Genomic DNA, 19,180 nt, shown 5'->3' on the forward strand with positions numbered 1-19,180 from the left:
ACACAACCACGTAGTATATAACATAGCCACATAGTGTATTGCACAGGTATGTAGTATATTGGTCAGCCACGTAGTATATAGCAGAGCTACGTAGTATATAACATAGCCACGTAGTATATTGTAGAGCCACATAGTATATTGCACAGGCACATAGTATATTGCACAGCCACGTAGTATATAACGCAGTCACGTAGTGTATTGCACAGCTATGTAGTATATTGCACAGCTATGTAGTATAATGGTCAGCGACGTAGTATATAGCACAGCCACAAAGTATATAACATAGCCATGTAGTATATTATAGAGGCACGTAGTATATTGCATAGCTACGTAGTATATTGCACAGCCACGTAGTATATAACAGAGCCACGTAGTATATTGCACAGTCGACGTAGTATATAACAGAACCAACACAGCCACATAGTATATTGCACAGCTACGTAGTATATAACACAGAGCACATAGTATATTGCACATCCACGTAGTATATTGGACAGTCACATTGTATATTGCACAGTCACGTTGTATATTGCCCAGCTACATAGTATATAGCACAGAGATGTAGTATATAACAGAGCCCACGCAGTATGTAACACAGCCCATGTAGTATATAGCAATGTGGGCACTATATACGTGGTTAAAAAAAGACTTAAAATAAAAATAAACATATACTCACCTTCAGAAGTCCCCTTGAAGTCCTGGCACCTGTGTGCAGTGCACACGGCATCTTCCGGTCCCAGGGTTGGTATGAGCACAGGACATGACCGTGACGTCATGGCAGGTCCTTCTTGCATAGCATCCTTGGCACCAGAACCTGCCGCTTGCACTGCCGAGGACAGCCGCGACGTCGGAAGGTGAGGATAACCTTTTTTTATTATTATTTGTAACATTAGATCTTTTTACTATTGATTCTGCATAGGCAGCATCAATACTAAGAAGTTGGTCACACAGGGTTAATAGCTGCGTTAACGGAGTACGTTACACCGTGGCATAACGTGGTCCATTAACGCTGCCATTAACCCTGTGTGAGGGCTGACCGGAGGGGATTATGGAGCGGGCACTGACTGCAGGGAGGAAGGATCGGCCATTTTGCCACCGGACTGTGCCTGTCGCTGATTGGTCGTGGCAATGGTCGTGGGCGTTTTGCCACAACCAATCAGCGACTTGGATTTCCATGACAGACAGAGGCTGCGACCAATGAATATCCGTGACAGACAGAAGGACAGACAGAAAGACGGAAGTGACCCTTAGACAATTATATAGTAGACTAGATGGTGGCCCGATTCTAATGCATCGGGTATTCTAGAATATGTATGTATATAGCAGCCACATAGTATATAGCACAGGCCACGTAGTATATAGGAGCCATGCAGTATATAGCAAACAAACAGTACGTGGCCTGTGCTATATACTATGTGGCTGCTATATACATACATACATACATACATACATATTGTAGAATACCCGATGCGTTAATACAGGCCACGCAATATATAACAGTGGCCACGCAGTATATAACACAGCCCAAACAGTATATAACACAGCCCACGTACTATATAACACAGCCCACGCAGTATAAAGCAGCCACGCAGTATATAACACTGGCCACGTAGTATATAACACAGGCCACGCAGTATAAAGCACAGCCCACGCAGTATATAACACTGCACACATAATATATAGTACAGCCCACATAGTATCTAACACTGGCCACGTAGTATATAGCAGCCAGGCAGTATAAAGCACAGCCCACGCAGTATATAGCACAGCCCACGCAGTATATAACACTGCCCACATAGTATCTAACACTGGCCAGGTAGTATATAGCAGCCACGCAGTATATAACACAGCCTACATAGTATACAGCAGTGTGGAGGCCATATTCCTGTTAAAAAAATAATTAAAATAAAAAATAGTTATATACTCACCCGCCGGGATCCAGCGAAGCTTTGGCGATGCACGCGCGGCTGCCGCCATCTTCTGTTTCCAGGATGCATTGCAAAATTACCCAGATGACTTAGCGTTCTCACAAGACCGCTAAGTCTTCTGGGTAATTTCGCAATGCATCTCTGGGAACGGAAGCTGGCGGCAGCCGCGTGCGCCTCGACGGAAGGTGAGAATAGCAGGTTTTTTGTTTTTTTATTATTTTTAACATTACATCTTTTTACTATTGATGCTACATAGGCAGCATCAATAGTAAAAAGTTGGGGACACACAGGGTTAATAGCAGCGATAACGGAGTGCGTTACCCGCGGCATAACGCGGTCCATTACCGCTGGCATTAACCCCGTGTTTGCGGCGACTGGAGGGGAGTATGCGGGTGCCGGGCACTGACTGCAGGGGAGTAGGGAGGGACTAATCGGACTGTGGCCATTGCTGATTGGTCGCGGCAGCCATGACAGGCAGCGGGCGAGACCAATCAGTGATGCGGGATTTCCGTGACGGAAGTTGCCGACAGAAAGACGGAAATACCCCTTAGACAATTATATATATAGATATGTACAGAATCCGTTATTTTGTCCATAAAGTAATATGTATTGGCATTTTGTGTGGCTAAATATTTTTAAGCTATAATGTTGTGTCTGTGGATTTTTGTATTTATTCTCCTTCACAGATAGTAGAGAGGGTGGTAGTCAACAGGTTTGTGAGAACTTTACCAGCAGCTACACAGCATTGGGTGGGGCAAGGGAATCCGAGCACCCTAGACCAGGTGGTTAGCCTGATCGAGAGGTATACGGCCACTCAGGACTTCATATGGGACTCTGCCCCACTACGGTTATCACGCTGACCCCCACCAGCCCAGTAGTCTGGGAAAGGGACATGACCCTCTGCTGGGGTCAGTCAGGACGAAGCATGTACTGAAGGGGTAACCCAGAGTGAGGGTGGCAGGAGACCAGTTTCCCCTAATCCGATCTCATGGACTAGTGGTGCTGCAGCTATTAGGTGTTGGCGGTGCCAAGAGCCATGACATGTGGCTACCAACTGCCCCCTGATGACTGAACCTATGGACTGCGGGTTTACTCACCATGTATCAATGTATGTCCGGGTCATCATCACCACAGATGCCTTCACCAAATCTGTGCAAGGTGCACATCAACGAACACCAGGCCAAGGCTCTCCTGGACTCAGGGAGACTAGTGACACTTGTGCATGGGTCATTGATCTCTGAGTTAGTGTTGGTGTCATATGCATTCAAGGCGAACTCCGCGAGTATCCAACAGTGGAGGTTACAATTTTTACTCTGTGCGGAGAGGTTAAATATGTGGTGGGAGTGGTGAAGACCCTTCCTTGTGGGGCTGTTCTGGGAGAATTCTTGCCCCTGTTCTGGTTCTCTGGGTGCAGAGCCCGAAGATCCAGAGACAGGGATTCCGGCTGTAGGGGCCACTCACATAGGGAAAGAGTGTGAACTCGACAGGTTTTGCCTAGAGGTGTTGGCAGGAGAGACTGAGGAGACTGCGACAATTCCAGAGCTGGAAGTGCCCTGGGGGATTTTTGGGACAGCTCTGCTCCAGGATCCCACTCTGACCTGGGCAGGGGCAAAGGTGATCAAGATGGGGTAGCTCCGCAACCGGGTGTGGCGGTGGTTTTTCTGAGCATGGCAGTCAACCAGGAGTTACTTTATAGGGTTGACAAAATCCAGGATGAAGTAGTGGAACAGTTGGTAGTGCCCCAATTGGTGCTCGAAATGGTTCACACACATGCTGGGTGGGCATGTAAAAAGACACAAAACGAGTGCGTGGCCTAGGCATCCAGTAGTACAAACGTGCTGTGTTACAGCTTCTGCTCCAAGATTGATTTTTTGCCACTTGGAAGGGGTTTAAAAGACTTTACAATATACCCATGCAGCCGAGATAACCTTGTGGGATACCGCAGTTTTCCCGGGACCTTGGACTGAGATTCAGAGTACTCTGTGAACCGGGATGCCGAGGACCTCTGGCTTACACTGTGCGGGGCTAAGATTCCCTGGCGAGGCTGTGCATGCAGTTTATCCCACAGACGATGGAGAGACCTACTTGATCTGGGGGGATAGTCGGAGGGGAAGTCGGAGGTGAGGTACGCAGTGAGTAATTTCTCCGGTGGTCATAACTGGAGCTATGTGGCTGCAGTGTCCTGAGCTCTCTCTTCCTCCCCTCCCTCCCTCCTCCTCTGGTTTGGGAGGCTGCTTTGCTTACCTTGTGTCCCGGGTTGGTGATCCCATGGACCAGGAACATCTGAAGAGAGTGTGCAGCTGCAGTGTCTCTGGGAGCCTCTGGGACAGATCGGTGTGGCGAAATTGCAGGGGGCTTCCACCTGGAAGAAGACTGCCCTGGCGACCATCTTGGGGAGTGTGGAAGAGACTAGAACTGGCGGAAACCTGGAAACCTGCTTGCATGCTGTAGATCGCACAGGTGACGGTTGCCATTGGTCTCTGTACCTGTTTACTGACCTGGTGGCTGGGATGTCTGTAGGAGATGTAGTGGAGACCCTTGAACGTGGTCCCTGGGATCATTGGTCACAATTTACTGTTATACTGAGCCCATTTCTTTTTTGTACTCCCCCCATCTTCCTATTCAGACAATACTCCATTTGGAACATTCCGATGATTCTCCTTCCTCATTAATAATTATAATCATCTGGTATAAATACTTTAACCATTTAATGAGCAACCACAGCTCGAACCAGTCTTTTAACAGACGCAGTTTTATTCCAAAATAAGGGCATATAAATGCCAACTTTTTTAGCTCTTTCTGGCTTTCCTCTATATCTCATTGCAGAAAGTTCACTATACAACCACAAAGAGTGACTCCACTGCCCTCTGCAGAATTTTAAAGTACATTACAAATCATTTTACTTTGATACTCTTTTCAGAAAGTTTTCTAAATAACCAGATTGAGTGACTATGTAAATTCTCATTTATGTACGAGTGGTGAGCTGTAAGCGCTCACTTTTAGTTAAACAAAAATAGTGAAAACAAAGAGCGCACAAAAAATTCTTCAGAACTTCAAGTCTCCCAAAAACAAGGAGAATTATATACATTTCTCAAGAAGAAACATATAACGCACCAAACTCCCTCCAAAACCCTGTCGGGTCGCTCTCTTTCCTCTACTCAGATGGAGGACTCAGATTCCAGCCAAGAAGACAGATTGTGACTCAATGAACATAGATTCAGCCCCAATTTCTAGGGCCTTTCTGAAGAAGACTCTTGCCCAGGCCATGAAACATCTACTCCAGCAAATTTCGGGCCTACGCACTGATCTAAAACAAGTGGGTCATAGAGTAGAAACTTTGGAAACCTCAGATGCAAAACTACTGTAAGTCTCTCACACCTTGAGGGAACAAACAATCCAACACCACTACCAGATTAATACTGCTTTATTGGCACTGGGGGAACAAGAGAACAGAAGCCGAAGAAGGAATATTCACTTGAAGGGAATTCCAGAGTCATTTGCCCCTGAGTCCCTGGGGAAAGTCGTTAAATAAATTTTTGCCTCAATACTTGGTCAAGAAAGAGCTGACATTATCATCATTGAGAGAGTTCACAGAGCCCTCAGACCCAGACCGAAACCAGCAGACCCTTCCAGAGATGTCATTTCTGGTCTTGACAGCTTTGTTGATAAAGTAGCAATCTTTTCTGGAGCCAGAGAAAAAAAAAGATCTCAACTATGAGGGTTCTCCCATTCTTCTATTCCAGGACATTTCCCCAGGTACTCTAGCTAAAAGGAAAAAGATGAAACCGCTCCAGGACATTTGAAAGATCCAATAAACTTAATTACAGGTGGCTTTTTCACCTTCGGACTGGAAATATTCAAAGATGGAAAACAAATTTCTATAAAACCCCTGAAGACCTTGAGAAAGCGTGGGATATTCTGGATTTGCCACGGGTGGTGGTACCTTCTTGGATGCCGATGGAGACGAGATGGGATATTCCACAGCTACAAAGACAAGAGGAATGGTATACCCCGAAGAAGGCAATTTCCACGAAGTCCAGAAAACATGGTTCGAGACACTAACTCCCTTAATTGCTGAATCGTTCTGAAGGGAGTACTCAATTTTTTTCACTATTCTCTGGCTTGAGGTCGAGTTTTCTTGATTAACCCCTTAATCCCATATGACGTACTATCCCGTCAAGGTGACCTAGGACTTAATTCCCAGTGACGGGATAGTACATCATATGCGATTGGCTGCGCATATGGGGGGAGCGCGGCCGATTGCGGCCGGGTGTCAGCTGCTCAGAGCAGGCGCTGGTAAGCCAGGAGCAGGGCACGTCAGATCGCTGATCTGACACAGTGCTCTACAAAGTGTCAGATCAGTGATCTGTCACTATACAGTGATGTCCCCCCTGGGACAAAGTAAAAAAAAATATTCTAAAATGTGTAAAAAAAAAAAATTCCTAAATAAAGAAAAAAAAAATATTGTTCCCATAAATACATTTCTTTTATCTAAAAAATAAAAAAAACAGTAAAAGTACACATTTTTAGTATCGCCACGTCCGTAACGACCCGACCTATAAACCTGTCTGACTAGTTAACCCCTTCAGAGAACACCGTAAAAAAACAAAAAAACAAACGAGGCAAAAAACAACGCTTTATTATCATACCGCTGAACAAAAAGTGGAATAACACGCGATCAAAAAGACGGATATAAATAACCATGGTACCGCTGAAAACGTCATCTTGTCCCGCAAGAAACGAGCTGCCACACAGCATCATCAGCAAAAAAATATAAAGTTATAGTCCTCAGAATAAAGCGATGCAAAAATAATTATTTTTTCTATAAAATAGTTTTTATCATATAAAAGCGCCAAAACATAAAAAAATTATGTAAATGAGGTATCGTTGTAATCGTACTGACCCAAAGAATAAAACTGCTTTATCCATTTTACCAAACGTGGAACGGTATAAACGCCCCTTCCCCCAAAAAAGAAATTCATTAATAGCTGGTTTTTGGTAATTCTGCCTCACAAAAATCGGAATAAAAAGCGATCAAAAAATGTCACATGCCCAAAAATGGTACCAATAAAAACGTCAACTCGTCCCGCAAAAAACAAGACCTAACATTACTCTGTGGACCAAAATATGGAAAAATTACAGCTCTCAAAATGTGGTAACGCTAAAATATTTTTTGCAATAAAAAGCGTCTTTTAGTGTGTGACAGCTGTCAATCATAAAAATCTGCTAAAAAACCTGCTATAAAACCCGCTATAAAAGTAAATCAAACCCCCTTCATCACCCCCTTAGGTAGGGAAAAATAAAAAAATTAAAAAAATGTATTTATTTCCATTTTCCTATTAGGGCTAGGTTTAGTGTTAGGGCTAGGGTTAGGGCTAGGGAGAGTGTTAGGGTTAGGGCTAGGGTTAGGTTTAGGGCTAGGGTTAGGGCTAGGGTAAGGGTTAGGGCTAGGGTTAGGGCTAGGGTTGGATCTAGGGGTGGGGTTAGTGGTGGGGCTAGGGTTAGGGTTGGGGCTACAGTTAGGGCTGGGGCTAAAGTTAGGGTTGGGGCTAAAGTTAGGGTTAGGGTTGGGACTAAAGTTAGGGTTAGGGTTTGGATTACATTTACAGTTGGGATTAGGGTTAGGGGTGTGTCAGGGTTAGGGGCGTTGTTAGGGTTATGGTTGGGATTAGAGTTAAGGGTGTGTTTGGGATAGGGTTTCAGTTAGAATTGGGGGTTTCCACTGTTTAGGCACATCAGGGCTCTCCAAATGCGACATGGCATCCGATCTCAATTCCAGCCAATTCTGCATTGAAAAAGTAAAACAGTGCTCCTTCTCTTCCGAGCTCTCCTGTGCGCCGAAACAGGGGTTTAACCCAACATATGGGGTATCAGCATACTCAGGATAAATTGGACAACAACTATTGGGGTCCAATTTCTCTTATTACCCTTGGGAAAATAAAAATTTGGGGGGCTAAAAAAATATTTTTTGTGGGAAAAAAATTATTTTTTATTTTCACGACTGCGTTATAAACTGTAGTGAAACACTTAGGGGTTCAAAGTTCTCACAATACATCTAGATAAGTTCCTTGGGGGGTCTAGTTTCCAAAATGGTCTCACTTGTGGGGGATTCCTACTGTTTAGGTGCATCAGGGGCTCTGCAAATGCAACGTGACGCCTGCAGACCAATCCATCTAAGTCTGCATTCCAAATGGCGCTCTTTCCCTTCCGAGCTCTGCCATGCACCCAAACGGTGGTTCCCCCCCCCATATGGGGTATCAACGTACTCAGGACAAATTGGACAACAACTGTTGGGGTCCAATTTCTCCTGTTACCCTTGGAAAAATACAAAACAGGGGCTAAAAAATAATTTTTGTGGAAAAAAAATGATTTTTTATTTTCACGGCTCTGCATTATAAACTGTAGTGAAACAATTGGGGGTTCAAAGCTGTCAAAACACATCTAGATAAGTTCCTTAGGGGTCTACTTTCCAAAATGGTGTCACTTGTGGGGGGTTTCAATGTTTAGGCACATCAGGGGCTCTCCAAACGTGACATGGTGTCCCATCTCAATTTCAGTAAATTTTGCATTGAAAAGTCAAATGGCGCTCCTTCCCTTCCGAGCTCTGCCATGCGCCCATACAGTGGTTTACCCCCACATATGGGGTATCGGCGTACTCAGGACAAATGGCACAACTTTTGGGGTCCATTTTCTCCTGTTACCCTTGGTAAAATAAAACAAATTGGAGCTGAAGGAAATTTTTTGTCAAAAAAAGTTAAATGTTCATTTTTTTTAAACATTCCAAAAATTCCTGTAAAACACCTGAAGGGTTAATAAACTTCTTGAATGTGGTTTTGAGCACCTTGAGGGGTGCAGTTTTTAGAATGGTGTGACACTTGGGTATTTTCTATCATATAGACCCCTCAAAATGACTTAAAATGTGATGTGGTCCCTAAAAAATATTGGTGTTGTGAAAATGATAAATTGCTGGTCAATTTTTAACCCTTATAACTCCCTAACAAAAAAAATTTTGGTTCCAAAATTGTGCTGATGTAAAGTAGACATGTGGGAAATGTTGCTTATTAATTATTTTGTGTGACATATCTCTGTGATTTAAGGGCATAAAAATTCAAAGTTGGAAAATTGCAAAATTTTCAAAATTTTTGCCAAATTTCCCTTTTTTTCACAAATAAACACAAATTATATCGAAGAAATTTTACCACCATCATGAAGTACAATATGTCATGAGAAAACATAGTCAGAATCGCCAAGATCCGTTGAAGCGTTCCAGAGTTATAACCTCATAAAGGGACAATGGTCAGAATTGTAAAAATTGGCCCGGTCATTAACGTGCAAACCACCCTTGGGGCTTAAGGGGTTAAAGACCTCTTTATTTTTGAGAGCTGGAACGGAGATTGCGTTTCTTCTTGAATAATTTGAATAAGACTTGTTTGTGTTGTTTATCTGATTACATAGTAAGGGTACTGTCACACTCTGCAACTTTCCAACGATCACGACCAGCGATACGACCTGGCCGTGATCGTTGGAAAGTCGTTGTGTGGTCGCTGGAGAGCTGTCACACAGACCGCTCTCCAGCGACCAACTATGCCGAGGTCCCGGGTAACCAGGGTAAACATCGGGTTACTAAGCGCAGGGCCGCGCTTAGTAACCCGATGTTTACCCTGGTTACCAGCGTAAAAGTTAAAAAAAAAAAAACCGTACATACTCACATTCCGGTGTCCTTCAGGTCCCTTGCAGTCTGCTTCCCGCTCTGACTGAGTGCCGCCGTAAAGTGAAAGCAGATCACAGCGGTGACGTCAACGCTGTGCTCTGCTCCGGCCAGCAGTCAGTCAGAGCGGGAAGCAGACGGCAAGGGACCTGATGGACACCGGAATGTGAGTATGTACAGTTTTTTTTTTTTTACTTTTACGCTGGTAACCACGGTAAACATCGGGTTACTAAGCGCGGCCCTGCGCTTAGTAACCCGATGTTTACCCTGGTTACAAGCGAACGCATCGCTGGATCGGTGTCACACACACCGATCCAGCGATGACAGCGGGAGATCCAGCGACGAAAGAAAGTTCCAAACGATCTGCTACGATGTACGATTCTCAGCAGGGTCCCTGATCGCTGCTACGTGTCAGACACTGCGATATCGTATGGATATCGCTGGAACGTCACGGATCGTGCCGTCGTAGCGACCAAAGTGCCACTGTGTGACAGTACCCTAAGCTTACCAATCAAACTGTCTCATCTGCATAACTGGGATGTGCTGTCCCCCTCCTGCAGTAGATGGGATTTTACTTGTTAATAGTTGGTTGTTGGATTTAGTTGTTCTTTTTCACAGGCGACATCAGAGACTTGTGAAAAAACTGAAATACTTCTTTTATGGCTGACAAGACTCATCCGGGCCTGGTCGCAGTGGCTTCATTTAATGTTAAAGGTATAAATTCACCTAACAAACATAATCAAATTTTGACAATACTGAAAAAAAAAAATCAGTTAATTTTTCTACAAGAGACACATTATAAAAAGGGCATGTCCCTGACCTCTCCCGTTCATTTTACCCCATATGGTTTAATAGTGTCACCTCATCTGCTTCCAAAGGATTAAGCATAACAATAATGAAAAGACTTCCGTTTACGCTCAAAGACAGCCTCTCTGATCCAGAAGGCAAGTACATTTTTATAAAAGGTTATATTGCCAACACTTTAGTAACACCAGGTAATTTTTACACCCCCAATCAGGGTCAGACAAGGTGGATTTCTAAAACAGTGGAAACTGACGCTTTTCAAAGAAGGTCTTCTAATTTTAGGAGGAGATTTGAATATTCCTCTGAAGCCTATTTTCGATACGTCCTCAGGTCACTCTGTCCACTCTCAAAAAACTTTGGGTAGTTTACATAGATCACTACAAAACTGACTCTTGGCGTCTTATGAACCCTTCTACGAAGGACTATTTTTTTTTTACCCCAGTTAACAAGTCTTATCATAGACTAGATTATTTGTTCATACAACATCAGATTCTTAAATTAATACAATTGACTCACATTGGTTCAATTACTATTTCTGACCATGCTTCCATACTCATGGAAATACTTATAGATACACTGCCTCGTCCAATCCTAACTTGGAGACTAAAAGAATCTATTTTCGATAAAGAGAGACATGTAGATAAACTGACAGATAAATTAGATCTTCTCCTTCAAGAAAACATAAATTCAGGTAAACTAACACCAATAATATGGGAAATCCATAAAGCGGTTATAAGAGGGGAATTTATTACTCTAGGAGCCCACATAAAGAAAGAATGGGAAAAGGAGATTTCGTCCATTTTACATCAAATTAATGTGGTGGAGCATGTTCATAAAAAATCATTAGCCCAGAAAGTTCAATTGGAACACTCAGTTTTGAAAAGCAAACTGAAAGATATTTTAGATCTGAACTCCGCTAGACTTTACCAACGTTGTAAAAAGAAGTTCTATATGCACAATAAAAAGGGTAGTAAACTCACCTCCTCACTTTTAAATAAACATGTAGACAAACATTACATAAAACAAAAACAAATAGGTAATTCAAAATTGGTATCCAAAACGGAAGAGATAGCAGAGGCTTTTAGACAATATTACCACAAGCTTTATGACCTAGAAATCCTATCTTCAATGAATGATGTAAGAGAAGCTTCAGATAAAATAAATAATTTCCTTAACTCTTTGACGTTACCAAAACTTAACCCCAATGACTATATTAAACTAACATGGAAAGTTACTACTCAAGAAATTTTGGAAACCTTGAAGACAATACCAAATAGGAAAACCCCTGGCCCTGATGGTCTACCAACAATGTATTATAAAAAATTTGCTCACCTAGCCAAATTAGTTCTCATGCTTCGCACTGACGAGGGCCAACAGCCTGAAACACCGTGTCTGCGAATTGAGATACTGATTTGGTTTTTATTCTAAGTCATATTGCACGACTCGTTAAAGGGTTGATTGTGACTTGTAGGATCGCTACTTCCAACAGGTGGCGCTATAGAGTTTAAGTCCTCTTTTTCTCTGAAGAGGCAATTTGCATATTAAAAAATTTGCTAAAATCTTACTTCCACAGTTAACGGACCTATTCAATGATGTTCTCGCTGGCCAGCCACCACCGAAACAGGCCTTAGAAGCTTTTATCACAGTGATCCCAAAGGAGGGTAAAGATGTCAGACAATGTAGCAATTATCGCCCTATTTCCTTACTGAACACAGATATGAAACTGTGGGCAAAACTTCTCGCCAGAAGCATAAGTCCTGTTCTTCCGAGTCTAGTTCACCCTGACCAGTCTGGTTTCATAAAGGGACAGGAGGGTAAGGACAATACTGCAAAAATTATACAATCTACGGTGTTATGATTCTTAGTGGCTGAGGATCACGAATAGACCAGCAAGTGAATAAACTAAGTACAAGCTCTAGGGAGATGGTAACTGGACTGATCGCAAATCTGAACCTATCCAACACAACTAGAGGTAGCCAGTGAACGTGCCTAAAAAATTCCTAGACGTCTCGAGCCAGCCTGAGGAACTAGCTACCCCTAAAGAGAAAGAAAGACCTCGCTTGCCTCCAGAGAAATAATCCCCAAAGATATAGAAGCCCCCAACAAATATTAACGGTGAAGTAAGAAGAAGGCACATACGTAGGGATGAAATCAGATTCAGCAAAAGAGGCCCACTAGTACTAGAAAGCAGAAAATAGAGCAGGGGTCTATGCGATCAATAAAAAACCCTTACAAAATATCCATCCTGAGATTTCAAGAACCCACGCACCAACTAATGGTGTGTGGGGAGAAACTCAGTCCACTAGAGCATCCAGCAAGCGAGGGAATCACATTTTAGCAAGCTGGACAAGAAAACATGATAAACACTGCTGATCAAAAAAAGAGCAAACAAAACTTAGCTTGTCCTGGATGGACTGGGAGCAAGGTAGTCAGAAGGAATCTGAGTAGCACTGATTACAGCGACAGCCGGCAACAAGTGGAAGTAAAACAGAGCTATATAGGAACCTCCCAGAGGATAACGAACCAGCTGATAGCCAGAGACCAGCAGGATAACAAACAAAGCCACCAGGGGGAGCCCAAAGCAAAAGTCACACCATACCACCAGTGACCACAAGAGGGAGCCTGAAAACAGAGTTCACAACACTACGGTACAGACCAAAACTTTGGGCACACCTTTTCATTTAAAAAATTTTCTCTATTTTTATGACTATAAAAATTGTAAATTCACACAGAAGGCATCAAAACTATAAATTAACACATGTGGAATTATATACTTAACAAAAAAGTGTGAAACAACTGAAAATATGTCTTATATTCTAGGTTCTTCAAAGTAGCCACCTTTTGCTTTGATGACTGCTTTGCATACTCTTGGCATTCTCTTGATGAGCTTCAAGAGGTAGTCACCGGAAAGGGTCTTTCAGCAATCTTGAAGGAGTTCCCAGAGATGCTTAGCACTTGTTGGCCCTTTTGCCTTCTTTCTGCGGTCCAGCTTACCCCAAACCATCTCGATTGGGTTCAGGTCTGGTGACTGGAGGCCAGGTCATCTGGCGTAGCACCCCATCACTCTCCTTCTTGGTCAAATAGCCCTTACACAGCCTGGAGGTGTGTTTGGGGTCATTGTCCTGTTGAAAAATAAATGATGGTCCAACTAAACGCAAACCTGATGGAATAGCATGCCGCTGCAAGATGCTGTGGTAGCCATGCTGGTTCAGTGTGCCTTCAATTTTGAATAAATCCCCAACAGTGTCACCAGAAAAGCACTCTCACACCATCACACCTCCTCCTCCATGCTTCACGGTGGGAACCAGGCATGAAGAGTCCACCCATTCACCTTTTCTGCGTCGCACAAAGACATGGTGGTTGTAACCAAAGATCTCAAATTTGGACTCATCAGACCAAAGCACAGATTTCCACTGGTCTAATGTCCATTACTTGTGTTCTTTAGCCCAAACAAGTCTCTTCTGCTTGTTACCTGTCCTTAGCAGTGGTTTCCTAGCAGCTATTTTACCATGAAGGCCTGCTGCACAAAGTCTCCTCTTAACAGTTGTTGTAGAGAAGTGTCGACTGCTAGAACTCTGTGTGGCATTGACCTGGTCTCTAATCTGAGCTGCTGTTAACCTGCGATTTCTGAGGCTGGTGACTCGGATAAACTTATCCTCAAAAGCAGAGGTGACTCTTGGTCTTCCTTTCCTGGGCGGTCCTCATGTGAGCCAGTTTCTTTGTAGCGCTTGATGGTTTTTGCAATTGCACTTGGAGACACTTTCAAAGTTTTCCCAATTTTTCGGACTGACCGATGGCCACTCGTTTTTCTTTACTTAGCTGCTTATTTCTTGCCATAATACAAATTCTAACAATCTATTCAGTAGGACTATCAGCTGTGTATCCACCAGACTTCTGCTCAACACAACTGATGGTCCCAACCCCATTTATAAGGCAAGAAATCTCACTTATTAAACCTGACAGGGCACACCTGTGAAGTGAAAATCATTTTCGGTGACTACCTCTTGAAGCTCATCAAGAGAATGCCAACAGTGTGCAAAAGCAGTCATCAAAGCAAAAGGTGGTTACTTTGAAGAACCTAGAATATAAGACATATTTTCCGTTGTTTCACACTTTTTTGTTAAGTATATAAATCCACATGTGTTAATTCATAGTTTTGATGCCTTCAGTGTGAATTTACAATTTTCATAGTCATGAAAATACAGAAAAATGTTTAAGTGAGAAGGTGTGTCCAAACGTTTGGTCTGTACTGTATATCATATGCTTTGAAAACTAATACTAAGCTCACCTTTTTTTTGACAGATGCTGAAAAAGCGTTCGATAGAATAAGTTGGCATTTTATGTCTGCTACTTTATCGAAGTTTGATTTTCCTGCTGTCCTAATAGATGTTATAATGACTCTTTACTCCTTTCCTACAGCCAAAGTCAGGGTGAACGGGACTTATTCAAACACTTTAGAAATACATAACGGCACTACACAAGGCTGTGCTCTCTCTCCCCTTTTCTTTTCATTTTAGTCATGGAAATGCTTATCCAAAATATCATACAGGACCAATTCATCCAATGACTAAGAGTAAAAATCTAGAGATTAAGACGGCCGCATTCGCTGACGATCTCCTACTTCTGGTATCTAACCCTTTACAAGCTTTTCCCAGAGTAATGGAAATTTTTACACAATTTGGTGTCTTATCCAACTTTAGGATAAACCTAGACAAAGCCAAAGCATTAAACATCTCTGCATCCCTAAGGGAGATTTCCAAGCTTAAAGAAATGACACCTTTTAAATGGCCTAGTGGACAAATTAAATATCTAGGAGTGTACATCACTGATAACCCTAATACTTTATTTCTTTAAAATTTTCCTCCACTTGTTGGGACTATCAAAAACTTATTAAAAAACTATGACATGCCAAGTATCTCGTGGCTGGGCAGAGTACATATAGTCAAATCACATATTCTACCAAAACGTATTTACGTAATGAGCATGATTCCAATAAACCTTCCAAGCTCTTTCTTTCTTTCCTCCGTGCAGATTTTGGAAATATAAAAAAGCTAGACTAGCTCACAAAATACTCTCCCTCCCCCAAAAATGGGTGGCCTGGACTTTCAGACCTTACAAGCTACTACAAAGCGATACATATGGCTAGATGGCTGAATTTAATACACCTTTATAGAATTGGTGAACATAATACATTGGACTTAGTTTTAATAGGTAAGGATAGTAGTAGATATTTATGGTCATACAATGTACCATCTGACCCTTCCAACTTAGACGACACTATACTTACTACCCTAAAAATTAGAAGAGAAATAGTGCAAAAATTATCACAGCCTTGTTGTTTTCCTGAGATGGCTCCCATAAGTTCAATACCTTATCTATTAAACACCAGCTACATAGACGTATATGACCTTTGGTTTTCTCTCCCAAACCTGCCTATTTCTCTCTTAAAAGACAACAAAATACCATGTATAAATCTCTGGCCAAGAGATGCAAAAAAACATCCAACAAATTTTCTGCAATACCAACATATAAAGTATATTTGTATATTTTAGACCAATTCCACATAAAAGTAAAAACTCCAAGATATTGGATATGGATAGATTTCTTATCAAAACTCCAATTCCCTATTCCAAAATTATTTCTATACTATATACAATAATAACATTTCCTCTCCAACTACTAAATGTAAATGTTTATTTTTAATCTCCTGGGAAAGAGAACTTAACATTGAGTTTGTCTAGTAAAGATATTCAAAATGTCCTTAAAAATTCACATGGTTTCTCCAGATGCATATAGTTGAAAGAAAATGCCTATAAAATAACGTCCCCTTGGTACAGAACTCCAGAAAACCTGTACCATCTAGGATTACCAGAGTCTAGTTTACAGTGGGGAAAAAAGTATTTAGCCAGCCACAAATTATGCAAGTTCTCACACTTAAAAAGATGAGAGAGGCATCATAGGTAGACAACAACTATCTTGTAGATTGTGAGCCTTCGCGGGCAGGGTCCTCTCTCCTCCTGTACCAGTCATGACTTGTATTGTTTAAGATTATTGTACTTGTTTTTATTATGTATACCCCTCCTTACATGTAAAGCGCCATGGAATAAATATAACAATAAATAATAATAATAATAATAATAATAACTATGAGAGTCAAAATGAGAAAATAAATCCAGAAAATCACCTTGTCTGATTTGATAAGATTTATTTTGAAAATTATGGTGGAAAATAAGTATTTGGTCACCTAAAAACATGCAAGATTTCTGGCTCTCACAGACCTGTAACTTCTTCTTTAAGAGGCTCATCTGTCCTCCACTCATTGCCTGTACTAATGGCACCGGTTTGAACTTGTTATCAGTATAAAAGACACCTGTCCACAACCTCAAACAGTCAGGGGTGGATTAAGGGTAGCCAGGGCCCCGGGCTGTTCAGACACTGTGGGCCCCCCCCGGTCATGTGACGGGGGTCATGTGACGGGGGTCATGTGACGGGGGTCATGTGATACCCGAACCAGATTATTCCGGAAAAATGGCCCTACTCTACTGTAACCTATTAAATATTTGTTGAAATCTGCAATACAATTTAGGTATATTTTGACCAATAATATCACATACATGGAACAAATACCACCGCACCAGGTCAAGACCACATATTACCACCACTTGGTGACCAAATAGCACATTCAAGGGACAAATACCACACCATTTCCAGACCACATATTACCACCACATAGTGACTGAATACTACAATACTGATTAGTAATTAAAAAAAAAAAAAACACAATACTATCACAAGTGCCAGTATTCGCAGGAGATCTGTACTTAGTATGCAGTGTCTGTGTACAGGTAATACAGTGAACACTGGTGACATTGTACACAGGACCTCTGTATATAGTATACAGTGTATAGTGTCAGTGTATAGGTAACACTGACTCACCAGTGACGTCTCTGGGTGAAGTCCTCCATCTTTCATCCAGCACAGACCGCCATCATTTCTTCCAGCCAGGACTCATTTCTGCAGGAAATAACATAGTTATCTAGAGCTCTGCTCGCAGAACACATTACTTAATTTTTCACAACTTCTACATTACACCACATGGAGAAAAAAAGGCGATATAGTGTCACTCTGCACAGTAACAGGACCGCCCCCCCCTCCCATTTAAAACAGTATACTCAATAAATAAAATAAATACATCACTGCAGTAATAATATCCCTTAATTAGCCCCTATGGTAATAATTTTCCCCACCCTGGCCCCGTGTGTCTCATTCCTGGCTCCAGCCATATGTTCTCCCATCCTGCCCTCATGAGTATCCATTCTACACCATATGATCTCCCCATCCTGCCCCATCTGTCTCCATCGTATCCATCCTGCCCCATGATCCAATCCTGCCCCGTGTCTCCAATCATGCCGTGTGTCTACATTCTGCCCATGCCTCCAGTCCTGCCCCCAGTGTGTCCAGCAATCTGCCCCAGTGTGTCCAGCATATTACCCCCAGTGTGTCCAGCAATCTGCCCCAGTGTGTCCAGCATTGCCCCCAGTGTGTCCAGCATTGCCCCCAGTGTGTCCAGCATTGCCCCCAGTGTGTCCAGTATATTACCACCAGTGTGTCCAGCAATCTGCCCCAGTGTGTCCAATTGTCCAGCATTGCCCACAGTGTGTCCAGCATTGCCCCAGTGTCTCCACACATTGCCCCAGTGTCTCCAGCATTGCCCCCAGACAGTGTGTTCAACAATATGCCCCAGTATGTCCAGCATATTGCCCCAGTGTCTCCAGCATTGCCCCAGTGTCTCCAGCAATCTGCCCCCAGTGTCTCCAGCAATCTGCCCCCAGTGTCTCCAGCATTGCCCCCAGTGCGTCCAGCAATCTGCCCCAGTGTCTCCAGCAATCTGCCCCCAGTGTCTCCAGCATTGCCCCAGTGTCTCCAGCATTGCCCCAGTGTCTCCAGCATTGCCCCAGTGTCTGCAGCAATCTGCCCCAGTGTCTCCAGCATTGCCCCAGTGTGTCCAGCAATCTGCCCCAGTGTCTCCAGCATTACCCCCAGTGTCCAGCAATCTGCCCCAGTGTCTCCAGCAATCTGCCCCAGTGTCTCCAGGATTGCCCCAGTGTCTCCAGCAATCTGCCCCAGTGTCTCCAGCAATCTGCCCCAGTGTCTCCAGCAATCTGCCCCAGTGTCTACAGCAATCTGCCCCAGTGTCTCCAGCATTGCCCCCAGTGTCTCCAGCATTGCCCTAAGTGTCTCCAGCATTGCCCCAGTGTCTCCAGCAATCTGCCCCAGTGTCTCCAGCATTACCCCCAGTGTCCAGCAATCTGCCCCAGTGTCTCCAGCATTACCCCCAGTGTCCAGCAATCTGCCCCAGTGTCTCCAGCAATCTGCCCCAGTGTCTCCAGCAATCTGCCCCAGTGTCTCCAGCATTGCCCCCAGTGTCTCCAGCATTGCCCCCAGTGTCTCCAGCATTGCCCCAGTGTCTCCAGCAATCTGCCCCAGTGTCTCCAGCATTACCCCCAGTGTCCAGCAATCTGCCCCAGTGTCTCCAGCATTACCCCCAGTGTCCAGCAATCTGCCCCAGTGTCTCCAGCAATCTGCCCCAGTGTCTCCAGCATTGCCCCCAGTGTCCAGCAATCTGCCCCAGTGTCTCCAGCATTGCCCCCAGTGTCTCCAGCAATCTGCCCCAGTGTCTCCAGCATTAACCCCAGTGTCCAGCAAGCTGCCCCAGTGTCTCCAGCATTACCCCCAGTGT

The 19,180-nt window shown here is 43.4% G+C and overlaps 1 protein-coding gene across 3 annotated transcripts in view; it reads right to left on the reverse strand.

Annotated features, from left to right (window-relative positions):
- Positions 1 to 19,180, reverse strand: part of LOC143788873 (beta-1,3-galactosyltransferase 2-like) — a 214,532-nt gene that overhangs the window by 83,054 nt on the left and 112,298 nt on the right. The gene's annotated exons all lie outside the window — the stretch shown is intronic.

Source organism: Ranitomeya variabilis, chromosome 8 (assembly GCF_051348905.1).
Source record: "Ranitomeya variabilis isolate aRanVar5 chromosome 8, aRanVar5.hap1, whole genome shotgun sequence".
In the NCBI taxonomy this organism is placed as follows: Eukaryota; Metazoa; Chordata; class Amphibia; order Anura; family Dendrobatidae; genus Ranitomeya; species Ranitomeya variabilis.